Below are 22292 nucleotides of genomic sequence, written 5' to 3' on the forward strand. Positions count from 1 at the left end.
CTAGAATTACCATAGCCTAGAAAGATGCACTTTCTACTCTTTGGCTCAAGTTTGTTCCTAAATTCCTTTGGAACGTGAGTATATGCCTCACAGCCAAAGACTCTGAGATGCTTGTATGAGGGAATTTTGCCTGACCATACCATCTCTGGCACTGAATCCTTCTGCAAAACCTTGCTAGGAGATCTATTTACAAGATGAACAGTTGTTGATACAGCTTCAGCCCAAAACCCATTTGGCAGCTGTGCATTAGACAACATACTTCTGGCCTTCTCTTGTATGGTCCTATTCATCCTCTCAGAAACACCATTTTGAGGAGGATTGTAAGGAGCAGTACGTTCACGTTTTATACCTTTTGACTCACAAAAGTCCTGAGAGGCCTTTGAAACATACTCTCCACCATTGTCAGTGCGTAAGCATTTAAGCTTCTTGCCACTCTGATTCTCCACAAGTGTCACAAACGTTTTGAAAACACTAAACGCTTCATCCTTGTGCTTGAGAAAGTAAACCCATACTTTCCTCGAGTAATCATCTATAAATTTCATAAAGTAAGAAGCTCCCCCTAGAGATAGGTTAGGCATAGGTCCACACAAATCACTATGAACAAGTGCCAACTGTGTATCTCTTCTACTGCTTCTATGCTTATGTGGCTGCTGTGTTTGCTTACCATACAGACAATGTTCACAGAATTAAAAATCATTAAATGAAAAGCCAGGCAAATAACCAGAATGAGACAAGATTTCCATTCCCTTCTTGGACATATGTCCTAACCGGCTATGCCACAAAGAAACGTTCGGCTGCTCGGTTACATTGATTACATTTTTAGAGACATTTGATACATAAATCATGTAAAGTCCTCCAGACTTTACTCCATGTGCTACTGTCATAGAACCCTTGGATATCTTCCACATGTTCTGTCCAAAAGTGGTGACGTAGCCAGCATCATCAAGTAAACCTGTGCTGATCAAGCTCTTTGTAATTGCGGGAACATGTCTCACATTCTTCAACGTGAAAGAAGAGCCATTCTGAAACTTCAATTGAACATCTCCAACACCTAAGATCTCACATGTCTGCCCATTGCCTATCCGAACATGATCTTTAGTGGTCATATAAGAGGTAAACCACTCCTTGTTTGGAGACACATGAAGTGATGCCCCTGAGTCTATAATCCAGTCACTCAGTGCATTTCCATCAGATGCGGTAAGAAGAGCTAAGTCCATTGTATTCTTCAAGAAGTAGATGTCTCCTGTCACTAGATTGTCATCCTCTGCAACAGTGTTTGTCACATTTATTTCTTGAATCTTCACTGAGGACTTGTTCTTCTCACCATGGTCTTCAGCTTTCTCTTTGCCTTTTTCTGCTTTCCATTCTCTGCAGTCTCTTTTCATGTGACCCTTCTTGTCACAATGGTAGCATTCTATGTCACTCTTGCCTTTAGCACTGCGGGACTTGCTACGAGACTGATTCCTCTTTCCACCTTTGTACTTTTCTTTGGTCCTTCCCCTGACAACTAAGGCTGTTCCTTTGCCTTTGTCCATTGTCTTTCTATTGGTTTCTTCAGTAAGCAGACTTTCTTCTACACCTGCTATGTTCAAACCATTTGGAGGTGCAGAATTACTCAAAGCTGTGCGAAAAATGTCCCAACTTTTCGGCAATGTGATCAACAGGAACATAGCTCTAACATGTTCATCAAACTTGACACCTTGAGCTGACAACTGACTATAGATTGTGTTGAATTCATTCAGATGATTGGACATAGGTGTCCCTTCTTTCATCTTCAAGTCAACAAGATTCTTAAGCCAGTATACCTGTGAAGCTGCACTCTGCTTCTCATAAAGATCACTCAGCTTTAACCATGCTTGATAAGCCGACATCTCATCTGCTACATTGAAGTAAACGCTTTCTGCCAAAGTCAGCATAATGGTAGAAAGTGCCAATTCATCCATTTCGCTCCATCCATCTTCGTCCATATCTTCTGGTTTTATCCCCTTGAGCTTTATAGGTTTTATCTGCTTCTTTTGTACCAACACGTGCCAAATCTGCTTCTTCCACAATGGGAAATTGGTTCCATCCAGCTTCTTGATATTGTAAAGAGCAGTGTCCTGTGATCCAGCCATAGCTACGCTTCACAGTAGTTTACTTTCTTGGGAAAAATTCGGCAGAGTTTTCCTTGTAAACTGGCCTCTGAACCAATATCAACCTGTCAAATGAACCAAGAAAGCTTCAGATTCTGCAGAAATTTTGGCAGAGTATCCTTTGTAAAATGGCTCTGGTGTACTAAAAACAGACCAAAAAACAGCTCAAAAAACCACTGTCTCTCTAACACTGTAAGCTGTGGGTAAACCTGTCCTGCACCTGTACTGTCTCTGACTGTCCTGTCACTGTCCTGTAAGCATAGACTGTGACAATGCCTCAACGGCAGTAAAGCAAAGATGCAATCCCAACTGTCTAACTCACAGTCAATACATCCTAGCTGCCTATCTAAGGGTGCTCGAGGGATCGCTCCAAGACCTGTATCACTAAAAGGATCTCAACATTCGAGAATCCCCCAGCTCAATAAAACCTCACTCGACCCTCAACAAAGGCTGCAGTAAATCTGACAGTACATAGACTTCCCACAAAGTCATACATCCACAAATTTCCCACTGTATGCTGTAACCGCTGCGGCGGTTGTTTGCTGCGTGACTCACAGCCAGCAAACCCTCAACAGAAATACATCATCTCTGACAATACATCCCATGTGGAAGTACCTGCAATGTCAGGATGAAATCTGGAAAATCAAGCAGCAAACACAAGCTACCTGATGAACTAGTGGATGTCGCCTACAGTCTGTGTGTAGATGCGCCCGTTGTGTAGATGCGCCTGTGTCATATGTGACACGCCTCCAAGAACTCTGAGCCGTCCTTCGATGTGTAGACAACCACAAATCAACACTCTGGGAGTGTCGATATCCTCAGCACCTGCAGTCGTAGGCCGAAAACCCCAAATTTGCAGAGTCGGATCTGCACCCTCTGAGACCACGTAGTCGAAAATGGGTCCGTGTCTTTGCCTATCGAATTTCACTCCAATCTGAGCTGGTGACTCTAGCCTCTTGCAGTGCTGCCCCGAGCCTCGATCTGAGCTCTGATACCAGTTGATGGAGTACGAGCGGAAGTGCGACGCGAGAGAGAGTGCAAGAAGAAGAGCACGATGATATGGTGAACTCGCTCTACTGTAATGTGTAGAGCATAGTGAGTTCTTATTAGGTTTTTACAAAATAATATGTGTACATACCTGGCGGCCCGCCCACTTACCTGGGCGATCACATTGGGCTTTATACCCCAACAATGGTCAAGTGACCTTGTAGCCATAGTAGTGTTGATATACACTTAAAACACATTCCAAATAACTAGAAACATCGTGGCAAAATGGGGTTTTGTCACTTAGTAGAGTTTAGGAGTTTAAGATTGGCTAGATCTTTCATTTGGTAGCAAAGAATGTTAGTGATTGAACATAGCATTTTAGTCACTAAATTTCTCATTCATTTCAATGTGTTTTGCATTACACCACCATAGTCATCTTTCAAGTTTTCTTTATTTCTTTGTTTTCTTTCATTTCAAGTTCATAAGAGTAGGTTAAGTAGGTATAGCATCCTCAATCTAAGTTGCAAAAGTGAGGAGAAAACATGGGCCAAATCATATTTGAGCAAAAAAGAAAATTTTCCCACCTCATTTGTTTGTCAGAAAGCTTTGTTTGCATCATGAAGTACTTGAGACTTTGATGGTCTGTTCGTAAGATGAATGGAGTCCCCAATCGGTAGTGCTTCCATGTGTCTAGGGTATGTAGAAAAACTAACCGCTCTTTCTCACAAATGCCTCAGACCCGCTCATCCGTGTTGAGCCTTCGGATCTCATAAGCTATGGCATGCCCTTCTTGAATCAAGACTGCTGCAAGGCAATCACCACTAGCATCACATTGGACCTCAAATGGCTTTGAGAGATCCGGAAGCATAAGGACTGGTTGGGAGATAAGCTTCTCTTTGACCTTGTCAAAAGCACTTTGCTCCTTAGCAGTCCATGAATACTTAACGTTTTTCTCTGTTAAGTCATGTAATGGTCTTGCTATTTGAGAGAATTTTTCTATGCAGCATCTATAGTATGCACACATACCAATAAATCTTCTTAGCTCATGTAGATTCCTTGGATTAGGCCATGCTTTTAGTACCTCCAACATTGATGGATCCATATAGATACCATATCGAGAGATAATATGACCTAAGTATTGAATCTCTTGAATGAAAAAATCACTATTCTTTTGATTGAGAAAAAGGTTATTCTCCCTTAATGCTTGAAAAATCACTTGGAGATGTTGCTTTTGTTCCTCCAAGGAATTGGAGTAGATGATGATATCATCAAAGAACACTCCAGTGAATTTTCCATAGGGTCTAAAAATTTTCTCCATTAATCAATTGAATGTAGCTGGTACATTAATTAGTCAAGCCAAAAGACATGAGTAGATATTCATAAAGGCCAAACGTTGTACGAAACGCGGTCTTTAGGATATCTTCATTCACTATCCTTATTTGATGGTAGACACTTTTAAGGTGAATCCTACTAAAGTAAGTAGACCCTTGTAGATTATCAAACAGATCTTCTACCCGAGGTACGGGAAATTGGTTTTTGATAGTGATATGGTTTAGTGCACAATAGTCCACACACATGCGGTATGTACCATCTTTCTTTTGCACTAAAAAGACTAGAGAGAAGAAGGGAGAGGAGCTAGGCCTCACTGTTCCTTTGTCTACCAATTCTTGTACTTGTCTCATGATCTCCTCTTGTTGAGCTTGTGAAAATCGATAGGGAGATTTGTTAGGCGGTGAGCTTCCTGATAGGAGCTCAATTTGATGGTCATCATCCCGTCATTTTGGAGGTAAGTCCATAGGGATATCATCAATGAACACATCTTGGAATCCTTTTAGAAAGTTAGGCAAGTCTAACTCTTCTTGATTCCTACCATTCACCTTTGTTGAAATGTTAGAACCTTTTAGGGATTCTTTGAACAAAATCATGTACACAAAAACTGAGCTTTTCATTGATTTATAAAGGGCAAGAGGATTTACAAGTGGTCTAGAACGACCAAACTCATTAGCATCTATATACATACTATTTCCCCTATAGGTGAAGTAGATTCTCCTTTCAGGGAACTTCATGTTGGAAGCCATGCGGTTGAACCATGGTATTCCTAGGATAGCATCCTCATGTTGGAGAGGAGGGATGAAGAAGTCTTCTTTGTGGACATAGCTATGGACATGAAGCCTCAACTTTTCCAATCAACGGAGTAACAGAGGCTTGATGTCCCTTGAAATTAAGTGGCATCGACAGTTACAACATCTCTCATCTCAAAATCTTGAATACCCAACTTGGTGGCCAACTCCATTGATATGAAGTTGAGAGTAGAACTAGCGTCAAACAAGATGAAAACATCATGCTCCCTGACCTTTACCCAAGCATAGGAGAGAGCTGATCCTTTGCAATGATTATCCTCTTTTGGAGCTTCAATAGTGGAAGCTCTAGGAGTCTCATTGCGAGCATTTCTTTTGGGGAAAGAACGATAGCCATGTCCTTGCTCCCCATACTTAAAACATTTGATCCTTGCGGAAATTTTCAAGCTCTTTAGGAGAGAGTTTATTTTTAGCTTTGTAAACTCCTTTCTCCTTCGATCGATTTTTGTTGTTGTTGTTGGAATGGCCGTGGTGGGAAAATTTTAGGCATAAATTTTTTCCTTTGCATCACTTTTGTCTTTATTCTCCATGGGTTTGACATTCCGTCTAACTCCTTGTTGGAAATTGATGCGTGAAGCAACCATGGTATGGTGGATTATTTCACTAATAGAGTTAGGCCGTTGATAGTTGATATACTCGGCCATCTCTTTAGGTAATCCCACACAAATTTTTTGTTTTTGCTCAGCAAAGTCTATCTTTTGAAAGATAGTAGCGTTGAGATGTAGATCCCAAAACTTGTCCACATATTTGTGGATAGACTCATGAGAGAGAAGCCTTAAACTCTGCCATTCGGTGAGCACTTGTGCTTTGCATCACTTGCAAGGAATTGCTTCATGATGGAAACTCGTAGATTTTTCCATGTTTGTGAAGCTTTTCCATTGCCTCGAAGGCTAGACCACCATTGATGAGCAGATTTTTGGAAGTGCGTAGCTACATGGTGTAGCTTGGAGGACTCCGTGAAGCCCTCGTCTCCAAAGGCCACATCAAATTGTTGGATGAAGGCCAATACTTTGTCGGTAGCACCAAAGGTGCCATCATAGGTGAGAAAAGAGATACTCTTTCCTCCCTCTTTGAACTTCTTGAGCTTTTGTGACCTTCGCCATGCAGGGTAAGATTTGCAATGTACTCCCCTCTTATATTCTCTAGGGGAATAGCCATAGCTTTCATCGGTAGAGGAGGAAGGTGAAGAAGAAGGAGAAGAGGGTGAACTCTTTCTTGCCCTTTTCATCCTTGGTTTTCTCTCTTCCCTTTTGGAGTAACGAAGATAAGGACTATGGGTTAATCGTTTCCTCTTGGGAGAAGTTGGCGATCATTTAGTCCTTCTTCTTCGTGGTGAGTCTAGCATAGAAAAGTTGTCAAGGGATAGCTCCTTTGAGACATCTTATGGCGCAATAATGGTAAATCTGTAGGCAAATCTAAATAGACTCCATTATTAAGACCAAAGCTCCTGAGGTGTGCACCATATCCCACATAGTGGGCTCAACAAAACCGATAATAGATCCAAGACCCACTTACCCTAATATAATTAACAAAAACAACCACTAATAGGCTACTAAAGTACCTCTCTTCTTAAGCAAGAAAAGAGAAACCAAATGCTCTGATACCAATGTAGTGGAAATTGCCCATGAACTTTGAGAGTAGCAGAATTAGGAAATTAGGTGAAGCACTTTTGAGAGATTCTTTGTGAGCATAGCTGTTGAACTTAATTGATAGTAGTAGCAACATAAATATGGTACTTAGCTAACTTGGCATGAACAATACTTTTGCAAGAGAGAGATAGTTTAGAGAACATGACAATAGTTGAGGACCGGATTCATATGGAATCGGTCCCCCTCCAATAGGCATTTGTATTATAGTTTCTCCCATCAAGAGAGACTGGGTATAATACAATCTTTGTGTTCCTTGTAACCTAGGTGATGCAATGAAGATGGAAATCTTCATGCATCACAAGCATAACATAAAATTGAAGAAAGCATTAACTATCCCAAGCCTCAGCCACAAGGTCTCAAACACCTTCAAAGGTGGAGAGAGCTAGAGGGGAATGAGGATAGGGAAGAGGAAGAAGAAAAATTCCATAGGAGAAAGAAATAGTTCTTCACTTATCATTACTCCACTTGCTAGCATACATAATAGCATAGTAATGTAGATGGAGAAGATGGCAAGCTTTAGCATTGAAGATTGACTCTTGGTTGGATTTGCATTCCATAGCCAAGATGGTTGGTGTAGGCTTTCACTCTCACAAGCTTGGAGAAGGAGGTGTTTCCTCAAATTTAACCAGGTGCGCATGGCCCTGCAAATGAGTGTGTGTATGGAGTTTATCCCCCCAGGACCACCCCTCCTTGATTTGGGCGAGTGGTGAACTTTCTGCATGTTGCAAGCTCATTGGACCCCTCTCGCCCTAGCCAATCACATGCACCATGCAGGCAAGTACATGCGTAGTCTTTTGACAAGTGTCCTCCTTACCCCTTAGAGAGAGAGAGCTTGAAAATATCTAGATATTTTTTAGATGGAAGTAGAATCTCATTGGACCCCTCTTTAGCCCAACCAATAGCATTCAAGCACAAAATGTGGTGAAGCTTAGTGAGAGTTTGACATGTGTCCCATGTGCTCTTTTAGAATTCCCCTAACTTTGAGATTTTTATGCATAGGAAGTTTCTCGAGTAACTTCCTCATTAAGTGTGTAGGTTCTCTTTTTGACTCAAGCATCTTACCTCCCCATGCATAGGAAGCTTCTCAAGCAACTTCCTCATTAAATGTGACAAGTACCTCAAGTACGTTAGTCATCAAGCATGACAAGCACCTTAGGTGGAGTTCCCACCTCAAGCACAGCCCTAGATTGCTTAATTTTAGGTCGGGTTCCCACCTCAAGCGTAGCCCTAGCTTGCTTAAGTTTAGGTCGGGTTCCCACCTCAAGCACAGCCCTAGCTTGCTTAAGTTTAGGTCGGGTTCCCACCTCAAGATCAGTCCTAGTTTGCTTAAGGTCAAAGGACTTTTGACACTAACCATTGAAGGTCTTTAATGAAGCTAACCCTAAGGTCTTTTAAGCTTCAATAGTTAACCTTGATCTTTGCCAGACCATCTCTCATTTGGGCCCCTTTACCATTGGCCACGTGTGAAGATAGATCTGTAAGCACATGTCTATATTCTAACTCCTGTTCCTATTTATTATCCCATATTAAATGATCAGTTTAAAATCATTTGGGTTGGTTAGATATTAGATATTTAATGACACCACTAGTTCATGTTGAACCCCTGGCATGCAACCTTGCAAAGAATCCATAAGCTGAAATTCAGACCTCATGGGCAAAGACTACTCCTAGCTGACTCATTCTTCTCAGCTTCCACTCTTTGTTCCTCGCTACATCGAGTGCATCTTCATATGTCCTAGGATTCTTTAGCTCCACTCTCCAACATATATTCTCCCAAAGACCAGCAAAGAACTTGTCCTTGTTCATCATGTCAAGTGGGGGTACCTATGGTGCTAAGGTCTTGCACATCCTCTCCCATGCCATTGAAAACTTACATATGTACGCATCTACTGGCTCACCTTCCCTTTGCACCAAGCCCTGTACTTCTTGCCACACTTTGTCACGATCTTCTGTCTTCACAAACTCCACTTCCAATCCATGTCTTAGATTGTCCCAACTTAATCTCACAAGTGGATCCACCGCAGGCAACTCCTCTTCAAATGCTTTGGACTAAACTCGTGCATCACTCTTCAAACAGATTTGGAGAAGACGTAACATCTGTGCAGGATCATGAATCTGATTGCTAATGCAGGAAACCCTTATCTTTTCCAAAAAGTCTTCCACATCTTCATCACTTCTTCCATGAAATTTTGGATAAGAGAAATCCATGGCAACCCAAGTTTCAATGTTTTGAGAACCCCTTCTAACACACATGCAAGAACGCAAACTTTTTACTGACCCAATCGCGAGAAGCTTCAATGGAGATCAACTTGAGATAAGGACAAACACATGCACATAAAATGAATTTTCATAGTTAATCATCGGAATTACAACAGGCAAAGGGAATAATTCTAGTATCGCTCTTAATCTTCTTGGCCCGAACATAAAGACTATGCGCTGCTGGAAAAAAATATTTCTAGACACATGAACATTTATTTGGATTCTTTGTCTTAAATGAAAAGGAGTGAATTGATGTATGTTTTGATCATCCATTAAAGCCAACCATTGAGCTCCCAAGAAGGCACATCTGACTTATCCTCTGATATTGCCAGAATTTCAGTAGCATAACAGTATAAATGGCTTAAAAGACCAAAAAACCAGCCATCACAACTTGGAAAATTTTTGACAGAGTTTCCCGAGAAGTAGAGCAGTAAGAACCCAAAATATAGACTATATATGTATGCATAACCTGCCAACAACAAAACTCAAGCATCAAGTAGGAATCACTAGTACATAGCCTATGGTGAGGTCATGAAAGGGGTGCTCCAGCCACTTGTATCACCGAAAGGATATCACATTTCAGAATCCCCCAGCTCAATAAAACCTCACGCTTATTCGACCTCTTATGAAAGCTTATGAAAATCTCATAAAGTCAAGTCTCAAAAATGACTATCTTTCAGACCAAGAGTCACAAATGGTCGGGAATGCTAAATAAAACCAAGTATGACTCCAAAAAGGTAAACAATGGTAGTATCCACAAGTAATGTACAATACCAGACAATGCGCTCAAACATGCACCAACTGATGCATACCCACGGAAACTGCAAGTGACTTCCACATGCTAGTATATTACTCTACTCCAGCTATCTATATCTGTGTGAATCACCTTTACCTATACCTGTAACATGTAACCTGTAATCTGTAATCGATAATCGGTAATCTGCAATCCCGAAGCTGAAGGTACTCGAAGAAGATCCTCTGTGAGGGCACCAAAAGAATGTGAGCGAGATGGAAACACACACAACGCCTCTATAATCACCCGATACACACCCTTGGTATGATACACACACACACACACACACACACACACACACTATGGGACACCACTCGGCTTACACAACCCACCTGACCGAGACATGGAACACACTGATGGAGTGAGAGGAAAGAGACTATTCATTTTCCCATTCAACTCAGAGACACATACACACACACACACACACCCAAAAAAAATTAGATCAAAAGAGAAATATTAATAATGATTAGATACAATTGAGCTTGGCCAACACCAATGGGGCAAATAGCTCACACAATATGGATAAAATATGCCAGATACAATCATAAATTGGAGCAGAGACTTCGCTCACAGAAGAAACTTACACAATCAAAATAGTAGGAGAAAATGAGGAATTTGGCAAAATAGACAGTACCATTGCGTCCGGAACGGCCCAAAACCCCAATCTACAATATAAAAGTGCTCAAATCCAACCTCGGATGAGCAGTTTATGGCCAAAACAAGCTCCAAATAGTAAAAAATTAGTTGTGGTTGTTACTCCTCTTCTGTCCATGTTTTACTGGTCTTTTTCAGTGTCCACACTTCACTTTATTCCTTGGGAACCTTTGGCCTTTTGATTGACCTTAAACGGACCCCGAACAGGCCAAAACCTGGTCACACAATGCATTTTTCTTACCCTTCTACATCCATCCATGCACCTGGCACTTAACTTTTTCCAATAATGCATCCCGCAACCATGTGAAGTGGACCTCAAATATAGTCCTCATGATGAACTTTCTACATAATCATCACAAGAAAACACTCAGGTTGTGTCCTCGCTTACCCACATGCAAGTAGTGATCCCATTTAACCTCCTGACACCACTAGATGCCATCTGATGCACCTGCTTACCTCATGTCATTGGCCCGTGGATAGCTTCCTCAAGAATTTGTACGTGCTACCAACTCCTCATTATTATAGAAAAAACACACTAGTACTGGTGATAATGAAAATCGACTATGTACACACTGTCCTACCTGTACACATGTGGGTCCCACGTAACCACCAGGCTCTGCAAAATGAGCAATCCTTTATTTGATGCACCATGCATGTGTATGTACATATGTGCAATCACTTATTCCAAAAAACTTCTAGCAGCGTGAATCAAATTATAATCCATCCCCAAGTTTCACAAGATCTTTCTTGCTTTCTCTCTAGAATCTAGCATCACATTATCAGCTGACAGTATGTGCTCTTTGAGAAATCTACAAAGCAAAAAAAATGCGGTACACTTGTGTAAGTAATACATTAAGTCATTATATATCTAGAGTTTTTTATTGAAGTAAACACATTGTAGTAGATCACTTGAAAAGCGTTGTGACGCCAGTGTCACTCCATCCAAAGTGTTAGAAAATATGACGTATCTAAGTAGATAATTGAGTAGATTAGTTAATGGAGAGAGATAATTTCCACACACAAGAGATTATAAAGTAGAGAGAGAGAGAGAGAGTGAGTACACACAATATACGTGGTTCACCCAATGTGGGCTGCGTCCATAAAAAAACAACCGCTCAATGGCTTTAGTACTCAAAACATGAAGTAGTTTGCAAAGGGATTATACACTTAATAGAGCTCCCACCTTGCTTCACTCTCACCACCTCACACCCACCTTGTTGCATCAACTTCACACTATGAAATGTACATAGAAATGGCCTCCTTTTATAGGCCAAAAGGGTTGTCCTCTCTCATGAAAGGCAGTCGTGTGTAGCCGCCCATGTGTAGATAAGTCCAAATCGGACCCTCCAATCCGCCCATGTGTGGCCTGTTGAGATGTAGAGAGAAAGAGAGAGAGATGAGACAAGAGACACACCATATACGCTCCCAAAGTCTGATTCATATTGAGGACAAGATACAAATATATAGGTGAGACCAAGTTGAGTAGAGTGAGCCATATATAGCTCCAACACCCCCACTCAAACAAAGGTCTCTAGCTTTGGATGAAAAAACCCTTGGGGAGGTCAAGGGAAAAACCCAAGCCCATATACAATGTGAAAATATGAACCAGCGATGATGATGTGAAAGTGAATTGTGCATCTATATACAAATATTCAAGTGACTCAGAGATCACAATGTGCAAATGTGGAGTGTGCATAGTGCATGGTACCTAAAAGATTACAATGTCATATGTACAAAGCTATTCAATAGCAAAGAATCTAATCTAGAAAGAGTGAGGCCGAAGCAACTCCAAGGTTCGAGCGCAAGAGGATGAAACGTGACTCGTTGAGGCCTTTGGTCAAAATGTATGCAATCATCTAGTCACTTGGACAGTGTTCAACCATAATGGTTCCTTTGCATACTTCATACCTGACATAATGATAATGGACAGCAATGTTCTTTGACTTATTATGTTGAACATAGTCTTTTGCAAGACTAATAGCACTTTGGTTGTCACACCGCAAGGGTGTGCTAGAAAGAGGAGAGTGACCAATATCAACCAGAATTTGTCGAAGCCAAATCAACTCACGAGCTGCAAGTGATGCTGCAACATATTCTGACTCAGTCGTAGAAACTGCAACACAAAGTTGTTTCTTGCTGGTCCAAGAAACAAGACGACCATTTATAAAGAAGCAATTTCCACTAGTAGATCGCATAAATAAATGTGAGCTTGCCCAGTCTGCATCTGTGTAACCCAAAAGAGAAAGAGATTGCATAGAATCTGATGTGAGTTGTCGTCGATAGACTAAAACAAAATCTGTAGTGCCTTTCAAGTATTTCAATACACGCTTTGTAGCAGACCAATGCTTAAGAGAAGGACATGCAAGATGTTGTCCAAGATAATTAGCAACAAACAGAATATCAGGACGAGTGTTCATGCCAACAAATGGAAGACATCCAATCAAGTTAGCATAAGGTTGATTTGTGACAAGTTGACCGCCATTCTCAGAAGTGTTCTTCGTAGAGCTCGCAAGACAAGGTGTATTGGCTAAATGTGCAGATTCCATACCAAATTTTTGAATAGTATCTGCAACAATAAACTTTGACTATCGAAGGAATAAAATACCCTTTGTACGGTTCCGTTGGACTTGAATGCCAAGACACGAGTGAATCTCTCCAAGATCCACCATATCAAATGCAGAAGACAATAACTTTTTCACTTGCTGAAGAAATCCCAAATCATTGGAAACAAGGATGGTATCATCCACATAAAGAGCAAGAATCACAAAACTTCTACCTTGGTGTTTTATGTATAAGTTGGGGTCTAAAGAGCAAGAGATGAATGCTTTAGAGGTGAGAAAAAGATCAAATTTTGTATACCAGGCTCACGAAGCTTGTTTGAGACTATATAGTGCCTTATGGAGTTGAGCAACAAGGTCTTCTTTACTTGGAATAACAAACCCTTCTGGTTGTTCCATATAAATTTCCTCTTCCAAGTCACCATTAAGAAAATCAGTTCGCACATCCATTTGATGAGCTTCTAAATCAAATTGAACAGCAAATGCCAATAAAACTCGAACACTTGTAATGCGAACAACTGGTGAAAAAGTCTCTTGATAATCAACACCGGCTACTTGGGAGTAACCTTTTGCAACTAAACGCGCCTTGAATTTGTCAAAAGATCCATCTGATTTTACTTTTGTCTTATACACCCACTTACATTTAATAGTTGTACGACCATGAGGTAATTCAGTTAGTATCCATGTACCTTTAGAGATAAGAGAATCGTACTCTGCTTCCATAGTCTCTTGTCATTGATCCTTTTGTGGTTCATAAGTGACTGGATCTTCAGAAGTAGAAAAAGCATTATCAGCAATGTCGTCATCATAAACATGACATGAGCCATGTTCAAACTCAATAGGTAGATCAGCAAAAATATCAATATCATCATTGGCAACATTCGGAATGGATGGTTGTGAAGAGGAAAGTTGCTCTATAGGAAGAGTTTCATCATCTGAAAGAAATGGAAAAGTCTGAAGCAATGATTTAGTATCATCAGAATCATCCATGGACCATGAGCCTCCCATAAGCTGTTCATTAAAAGTAGCATCACGACTCACAATTACTTTCTTGGAGGAAGGGTCATAGAATTTGTAGCCGTTGGAAGTGTGAGAATATCCAATAAAAATAACTTTAAGACCAGAAGCATCAAGCTTTTTTCGTGTTTCTTTGGGAACATGAATATAGGCAATACATCCAAAGGTTCGAAAATGAGATACAAAAGGAATGTCACATGTCCATGCTGTGATGGGTATCTTACCAGAGGGTGCAGTAGTAGGAAGATGATTCTGAATAAATACTGCTTTCAAAGTAGCTTCAGCCCAGAAAACACGAGATAAGCAAGAATGAATCAGCATACATCTTGCAGCATTGAGAATAGTGCGATTATTTCGTTCAGCAACGCCGTTCTGTTGAGGCGAATATGGAATAGTGTGTTCATGACGAATTCCACTGTCAGCACAGTAACTCACACTACAAGAGGTTGTGTGCTCTTGTGACGCTGTTAGCGACGGAAATACACTGGGTTTTTATAACCCCCGGCGTCGCTAAAACCGTCGCTAACAGCGTTGCTACGAGAGCGTCGCTATAGGCGTCGCTATATAGCGACGCCTATAGCGGCGCTCTCACAGAAGAGTATAGCGACGCATATAGCGACGCTACAGAGCCATAAATAGCGACGCTTATAGCGACGCCTGAGAGAATATTTTTTTGGTGGCAGGGCATTGAATGCCTTGCCACCCATCAACCATATTGTACTTGATTCACTTTTTAAAAAAAGTGCAAAGGTAGATAATAGACCCAAAATAGTCACCCACAAGACGCATTGTTTGCAAAATTGACAATTGTACACATCATAGGCAAACTGAATTGATTGGCAAATGTAATAATGACAATTGTACAACATCATAGGCATAAAGAATTGATTGGCAAAAGGAATTGCGGTGACAAATGTAATAATATACATGGTTCAAAAAGACGTATAAAATCCGTCTCATGATACATAAGCTATGAGAAACCCTAAACTAATGCTATCTAGCTACGGCTAAACTGACGTCGTCTAATCAGATGTCTCATCGCGTCCAAGCGGCGTATCTGTCGGATTCTGCAAAAAAAGACAATAAGACAGTTTTCAGTAAATATAAACATATAACGACATTTATAAAACAATACAAAAAATAAAAAAGAGTAAACCCTAATACTAACCATGCCGCCGCGAGAACTGAGAATGTCCATCAGGGCGTTTAAGCCCTTCTTGCCTGCGTACTCGCGCTCGTACGGTGTGGGATCACGTCCTGTCATCGACCACTGTCAAAACATACAAAGATTTCATTATGTTAGAACTAAAAAACTCATAAACCCTAAACTATCGAACATGCATAAAGAGCAATGTGAAAAGACTTACAAAATCGGCCTCAAATGATGCCCATCCACCGCTCCCCAAGTGGTGCGAGCTCCCTGCCTCTACTCGCGCTCTGGCTGCATCCTTTTGTTGCTTCCACTTGTCGGGATTCTCGCGCGCTGCTTTCTTCGCATTCTTCCAATCTTCTTTGGCCAGCCAATCTGGCCTATTCCACCCATTCTTGATTGCTTTTTGCACTTCGGAACGCTTGTGTTTGCAGTATTCGCGCATTTGAATCTTCATCAGGTCTTCATTGAAGCGCTGATCCCGTGTTGGAACGGGAAACTCATCATGAAGTATGCTGATGACTCTGTTTTTTAAATCACTTGGTACTTCACTCCATTTGTTTAGTATATAGTGTCTAAACAGCTGAGAGCAAAGACCACGCATGCGCGAGATCACCTTCTTGCCGTCATCATCCATGATGATGCCGCCGCTGATGTCGACGGAGTAAGGCAAGCCCTCTGGCCGGTGACGCGTGAACCTGGGTGTCCCGGCAGGGGTCTCTAGCAGCGTGTCGATGGGGGTACGGACGTCAGGTGTCTCCACCGGCGTCTGGGCGCCGAAGCGAGGAGTGTCGAGTGGGGTGGCTCCTGGCGGAGTAGGTAGAGGTGTGTAGCTTCTAGGAACAGTCAGCCGTGCAAAACCTGGCGTAGATGGCGATGCTGTGGCTGGTGTGGGGGCGGGCAAAGAAGGGGAGGGTAAAGAGCCTCGTCGAACACGAGGCGGTGTGGAGGCATCGGTGGTGGAATCCCCACAACAACCGCCACCGCCACCACTAGAGCGCCGGTGTCTAGACGAGTGTGACGCTCGTCTCGTCGATGCCGAAGCTTCAGAGCGTGCCGAATGCTCCGAAAGAGAGGGAGATGCGGATGGTGTAGGAACGCGCGATGATGCGCCAGAGCGATGACGCTCCACGTACCACTGTCTCTGCTGCGGTGACAAAGAAGAAAGAAACTCCTCATCATCCATACCTGCATTAAACACACGAATATTTAAACTTAATATTGAATGAATAGAGTAGACAATGACGCAAAGACCATTAAATACAATGACGTAATGACGCATATAAATACAATGACGCAATGAATCGAGTGATAGAAGAGGCAAGTCGAAAACTCAGAATTTTCAATCAAAAGATGTGAGCGCGAGTAGAAAAGAGCGTTACACACCATGGAAGCTACTTAGAGAGCCAGAGCTTTTACAGCACGGAGCAAAATTGTTCAAATACAATATTTGTGGCTTTAAGAGATCTCTCTCTCATCCTCGCATAACTCAGCATAACTTCCTATATCTATATAGAGCTCTCCGTTTAAACACATATCCTCTGTTTCATTTTGTAGCTCCTCTGCATGCACCCCATATAGAGTAGTAGCATCTTGATGCTCGTCTGGCACCACCGCAGCGGCTTCTGATTGAGCATCTTCTCTGATCTCCTCCATTGATGTCGTTGTGATTGGCACATGGTAGCCTTCATACGTCCTTGCACTACGAGGGGCTACCTCTATGACGTACCACAAGTTTGATGTAGACTTTGTAGGATGAAATACTACCTGCCAGAGCCACATAACTTACATGAGAGCTTTCAAGCACATAACTTGTAAAAGGGGGATGTTAACTATTTATATACTTACTTGTTCACAATGCTCGGATAGTACGAAAGTGTCTCTTAGGTCAGTCCATTTCTTAGTAGAATCCACCTCAAGAAAACCAGACTCTCCTCTACGCACAGTAGCGTTTCGACCCTCCATGATTATCTTGAACCATTGCACGTCGAACAAGTCGACAAAAAATCCTCTGTAATCGATCCTCAAAATCTCTTGCAGCGTGCCGAAGTAAGTGAGTTCCGCCACCACGGGATCTGCATCAGAGGAACGTCGTCGACTAGACTGTTCAAATTTTGCCATGATTCCACAATCTTGAGTAAAACGCTTTTTGTCGATTCGTTCCACCCTAAAATGTCGACCTTTACACCATGCTGCTATGTATGACTTATACTACAACGAGCAAAGATTATGAGTGGCCGTTCAAACGTTTATAAATAAAGTCACTTGCTAGTCGTACATTGCAAACTTACCTTGGTCGCGCAACCCCGAGAGTACTCCCACTCTTCTTCAGTCACTTCGTCACCGCATTGTTGTGCGCTTTTCAATTGGTTGTGCAACCATCTTAAGCTCATGAAGGTTGGTAGGCTCTCCAAAACCGCTGGATAGTGCATCGGTGGTCGTCTTCCCCGTCTCCACTCGATTCGTGCCCTTTGTCGCTCTTGCTTTGCATCCTCATATTGTGAAATCCACTTTTGCATCACTGGATTGTGAAGCATGCAAAATCGGTTGATTTTAGCCTCTAGATCTTCCGTCATCTTCTTCTCAACACCGAGATTGCACATGACAATCCCAGATATGCGCTCATCATCTATGGTTCGCCATAGCGTGTCCCGGGATTTATCAAATCCGTCTAGCCACTCTCCAATGTACACTAGGGACTCTGATACCAACCAACCTTCTGCCATGCTACCCTCCGGACGTGCCTTTTGACGCACATATCCCTTAAGCGTTTTCATGAAACGCTCTAAGAAGAACATCCATCTGGAATGAACTGTGCCAGCTATTTCCACCTCATCAACTATGTGAACAAGAAGATGCACCTGAATGGTTAGTATTGTAGTAGGAAAATGTTTCTCAAACATGCACACAAGCTCCGCAGCATTTAGTTTGGCGAATGGTATGGAGTCTACGTCGATCTCCTTTTGTGAGATCCATTGCACCAGCTTTGCAAGTTTGTAGATTGTGTTACGGATGTCGAGAGACAAACATCCCTCAATGGCAACCGGTAAAATAAACTGTAAAGTATGTGCAGCAATGATATTAAAGTCCACTATGAACGTACCTGACACATTTTATGCCAATCGTGTGACTTCAAACCGGTAAGCTTTCCTTCTTTAGTAAAACACGTTCGGAGCGAGTGCATTACGCCAGTGGGGGTCCGCAAAGATCGAATGGCCTCTTTTACTTTGCGTTCTTGGGCTCCTGTGAAAATCCATGGTGCTTTAGGAAGTTTTATCGATCCATCAGACGCTGTTTGCGGCCAATATTGCTCCATACGATCCACATTTCTAAGGTCAACTCTGGCTCCCAAAGTATCTTTCTTGCCGGTCAAATGGTCCCATAGTAGATTACCCACATTCTTGAATATGTGCATTGGATCGAGCAAGTGATTGATCACGAGTCGGGGCCAGTATGGTAACTCGTACCATAGAGATAGTCTCTTCATCCCTGGAGGCAATCCGTCATCGCACATCTCCTTCTGCTCTAACCATGCTTGTGCAGACATCCTTGGTGGCTCTCTTCCCAAAAAGCCGTCGCGTAACACATGATTCTCCGGAAGATATGCTTGATGACCTTCGTAGATTTGCTTCTTCAGTGAGGGTGCCCTACGTGCATTCAGTCTAGGTCCACATGTGACACATGCTCTGTATCCGCTTGTTTGAAGCCCTGCATGTATACACATGATAATAGATCAACTATGGGGAAAAACAAGATTTACAATGTCTGAGTGAGGAGTGTCAATAGATCACCTGAGCATTCTGTTAGCCCGGGATAGTCATGCATGGTCCACATTAGAATACCTCTGATCAAATCATTCCGTCGTCCTGTGTGTCGGCTCATATCCACCACCTCTATGCCAATCCACAATTGTTGTAGCTCTTCCAATAGTGGACGAAGATACACATCCATATTCCCCACTTTATATCGCACTGGCACAATCAAGCTTAGCCATAGGTGCCCCTTCTTCGTAGTCAACCACGGGGGAATGTTGTAGTTGACGATGACAACGGGCCATACACTGTAAGATGTTGATCTTTGACCAAATGGATTTACGCCATCCATAGCCAGGCCTAAGCGCAAATTTTGAGCTTCCCTGGCAAAATCCGACCATGTTCCATCTATATGTTTCCAGGCTGCGCAATCTGCAAGAATTCGTAGCACACCATCCGAAGATTTATTCTCCTCATGCCATGATGCTAGGGCGGCCATGGACTTACATTCGAAGAAATGCTTGATGCGAGGAAGCAAAGGAAAATGTCGCAAAACCTTTTGTGGAATTTTTGTCCCGTGGAGATCTACTCGATATCTTCCGGAATCACATTTCGGACACTTCTCCATGTCTGTGTATTCCCCTCTGAAAAGAATGCAGTCATTAGGACAAGCGTGGATAGAATTGTAATCCATCCCCAAGTTTCGCAAAATCTTTCTTGCTTCATCTCGGGAATCTGGCATCACATTGTCAGCTGGTAGAATGTGCTCTTTCAGCAATCTACACAACATAAAAATATGATACAGTCGTGTAAAAATCTATCAGATCATTATACATTTAGAGTTCTATTAAAGTAAACTAATTGTAATAGATCACCTGAAAAGCGCTGTGACGCTAGTGTCACTCCATCCAAACTTTGCCTGCATGTTGAGAAGAACCAGGAGTGCTTTCAATCTAGACATACGTGCTCCATTATACAATGACGTATCGGCTTCACTTTTCATATCATCATAGACAAGCCTTTCTGAATCCATGATCGTCTCGATCATTTCATCAATCTCGGGCTCAAACATTGCCTCGTTGGGAATGTGCTCTGCATGATCATCCCCCGAGCTGTCAGAGGCTACATCTTGTGGCCTCACATATGCTGCTTGACCAAAGCGCCTGCGAATACGTCTATTGGGTCGCAAGATTGCTGCTTGTTGGCCAGCGTCAGAGTCCGACGAGTTATAATTGGCAACAACTCGATCTATAATAGATGGATCGAACTCGCCAAATTCGCGAACGTGCTGCAAAGAAACACGTCTTGTCCGTCGCACAGCATGCTTGCATTGATTACAAGGACATAAGACCCTCGTTGAGAGATAGGTGTTTCGGTTGGACGGTCCCACATCCTCGTCGCTACTCATAATGAGGATAAAAAACTTATAACCTGGACAACAAATTTAATATTCTATTGGCATTCTTCGTCTTATCTCTCTCTCTCTCTCTCTCTCTCTCTCTCTCTCTCTCTTTACCTCACATTCTCTAGTCATGTCCAATCCCCGCACACCTCGGTCTAGAGGTGCACGGAGATCAGAACCACCGGGTTATAATCTCGTCTTTATTGGTCAATACCTATATTTGTGGGTACAAGAAATCTACACACCCACGTCTACATGATACTGCATGTAGTGGACAAAATCCCTTTGCCTCTTCTCTAGCTGTAGCACTTCACTTCATCTTAACATCTTTTCACAGTAGATCTTTTCACTGTTCGTCTAACTCTAAACCCTAAACCGTAAGTAATTCTTGCGTGGACTCGATCTAACGTAAATAAGCGTAAATCTAAATAAACGTAAATCTAACTAAAAATAAAGCTAAATCTAATTTAACGTAAGTCTAATGACTAGAGGTTGTCTAGATGGTCATTGTGTCGGGGATGTAGTGACTCTTGCCGCCCAGAAGATCCACCTTCTTCCCTATCTTCTGAAGACATTTCACCAGTACTTTTGGATCGACGGAGCCCACCATGAGTGAAGGCAGCAATACCCTATATTCCATTGAGGGCTTTCTTCACCCGCTTCATGCAGGCATCGCAGTCTATGGAGACCCGCATCTAATCTAATATAACGTAAATCTAAATCTAGCTTAAATAAACGTAAATCTAGTTAAAAATAAACCTAAATCTAATTTAATGTAAGTCTACATATAACCTAATCTTTAACGTCTTTTAAGATAGTTTCCTATGACGTTATAACTCTCTTCTTCCTGTGTGTGTGCGCGTGTGTGGATGTGTGTGCCAATAAAAAGAGATAAATGGTATAACCTTTCTATCACCCATGCCAAGTATGATAGATTGATTATGCCATTTCCCTCTTGAATAATAGGTCTTCAGTTCAACTCCTCGTCGGCTAGATCTTTAGGTCTTTTAATTTTAATTAGTTTCCTACGACGCTCCCTTAGTTTCTCTTTCTTTCTCTCTCAATGTGTGTGCCTTTTTTTGGATCGTATGCATTTTTTGTTTCTCTTTTCCTCTCTCAATGTGTGCGTTTTTTGTTTATGCATGTTCTCTCTCTCTTTTCCTCTCTCAATGCGTGCGTTTTTTGTTTATGCATGCTCTCTCTCTCTTTTTCTCTCTCAATGTGTGTGTGCATTCTTTGTTTATGTATGTGTGTGCGTTTTTGTTTTTGTTTGTACTCTCTCTCTCTCTCTCTCTCTCTCTCTCTCTCTCTCAAAAACACTATGTGTGTGTGTGTGTGAGAGAGAGAGAGAGGGAGAGAGAAAGAGGGGAAGGGAACATGAGAATGAGGAGAGGGAAGGAGCATACCTGGCTCTCCTTCCTCTCCTCGTGTGTGTGTGTGTGTGTGTGTGTGTAGAAGAAAGAGAGAGAGAGAGAGAGAGAGAGAGAGTGAGGGAGAACGTTACCTGCTCTTTGCTTGAGGGCGCCGAAAAACTCAGATCTGAGATCTGAGTTTTTGGGCGCGCTCGGTTATTTTTTTTACCCCAGCTGGCGTCGCTATGAGCGTCGCAAATTTCTTTGTAAATTTGCAACGCTCATAGCGACGCTTATAGCGACGCTTATAGCGACGCTCATAGCGACGCCGAGAAATTTTTTTTTGAGCGTCGCTGTGTGAGCGTCGCTAATATGAAGAGCCTCTTGTAGTGTCACAAACTCTCGAGAAACATATTCGCGTCCATTGTCACTACGAAGCTTCTTACGGC

The sequence above is a fragment of the Adiantum capillus-veneris genome, chromosome 16 (assembly GCF_014529385.1).
Source record: "Adiantum capillus-veneris isolate H3 chromosome 16, ASM1452938v2, whole genome shotgun sequence".
Taxonomy (NCBI): domain Eukaryota; kingdom Viridiplantae; phylum Streptophyta; class Polypodiopsida; order Polypodiales; family Pteridaceae; genus Adiantum; species Adiantum capillus-veneris.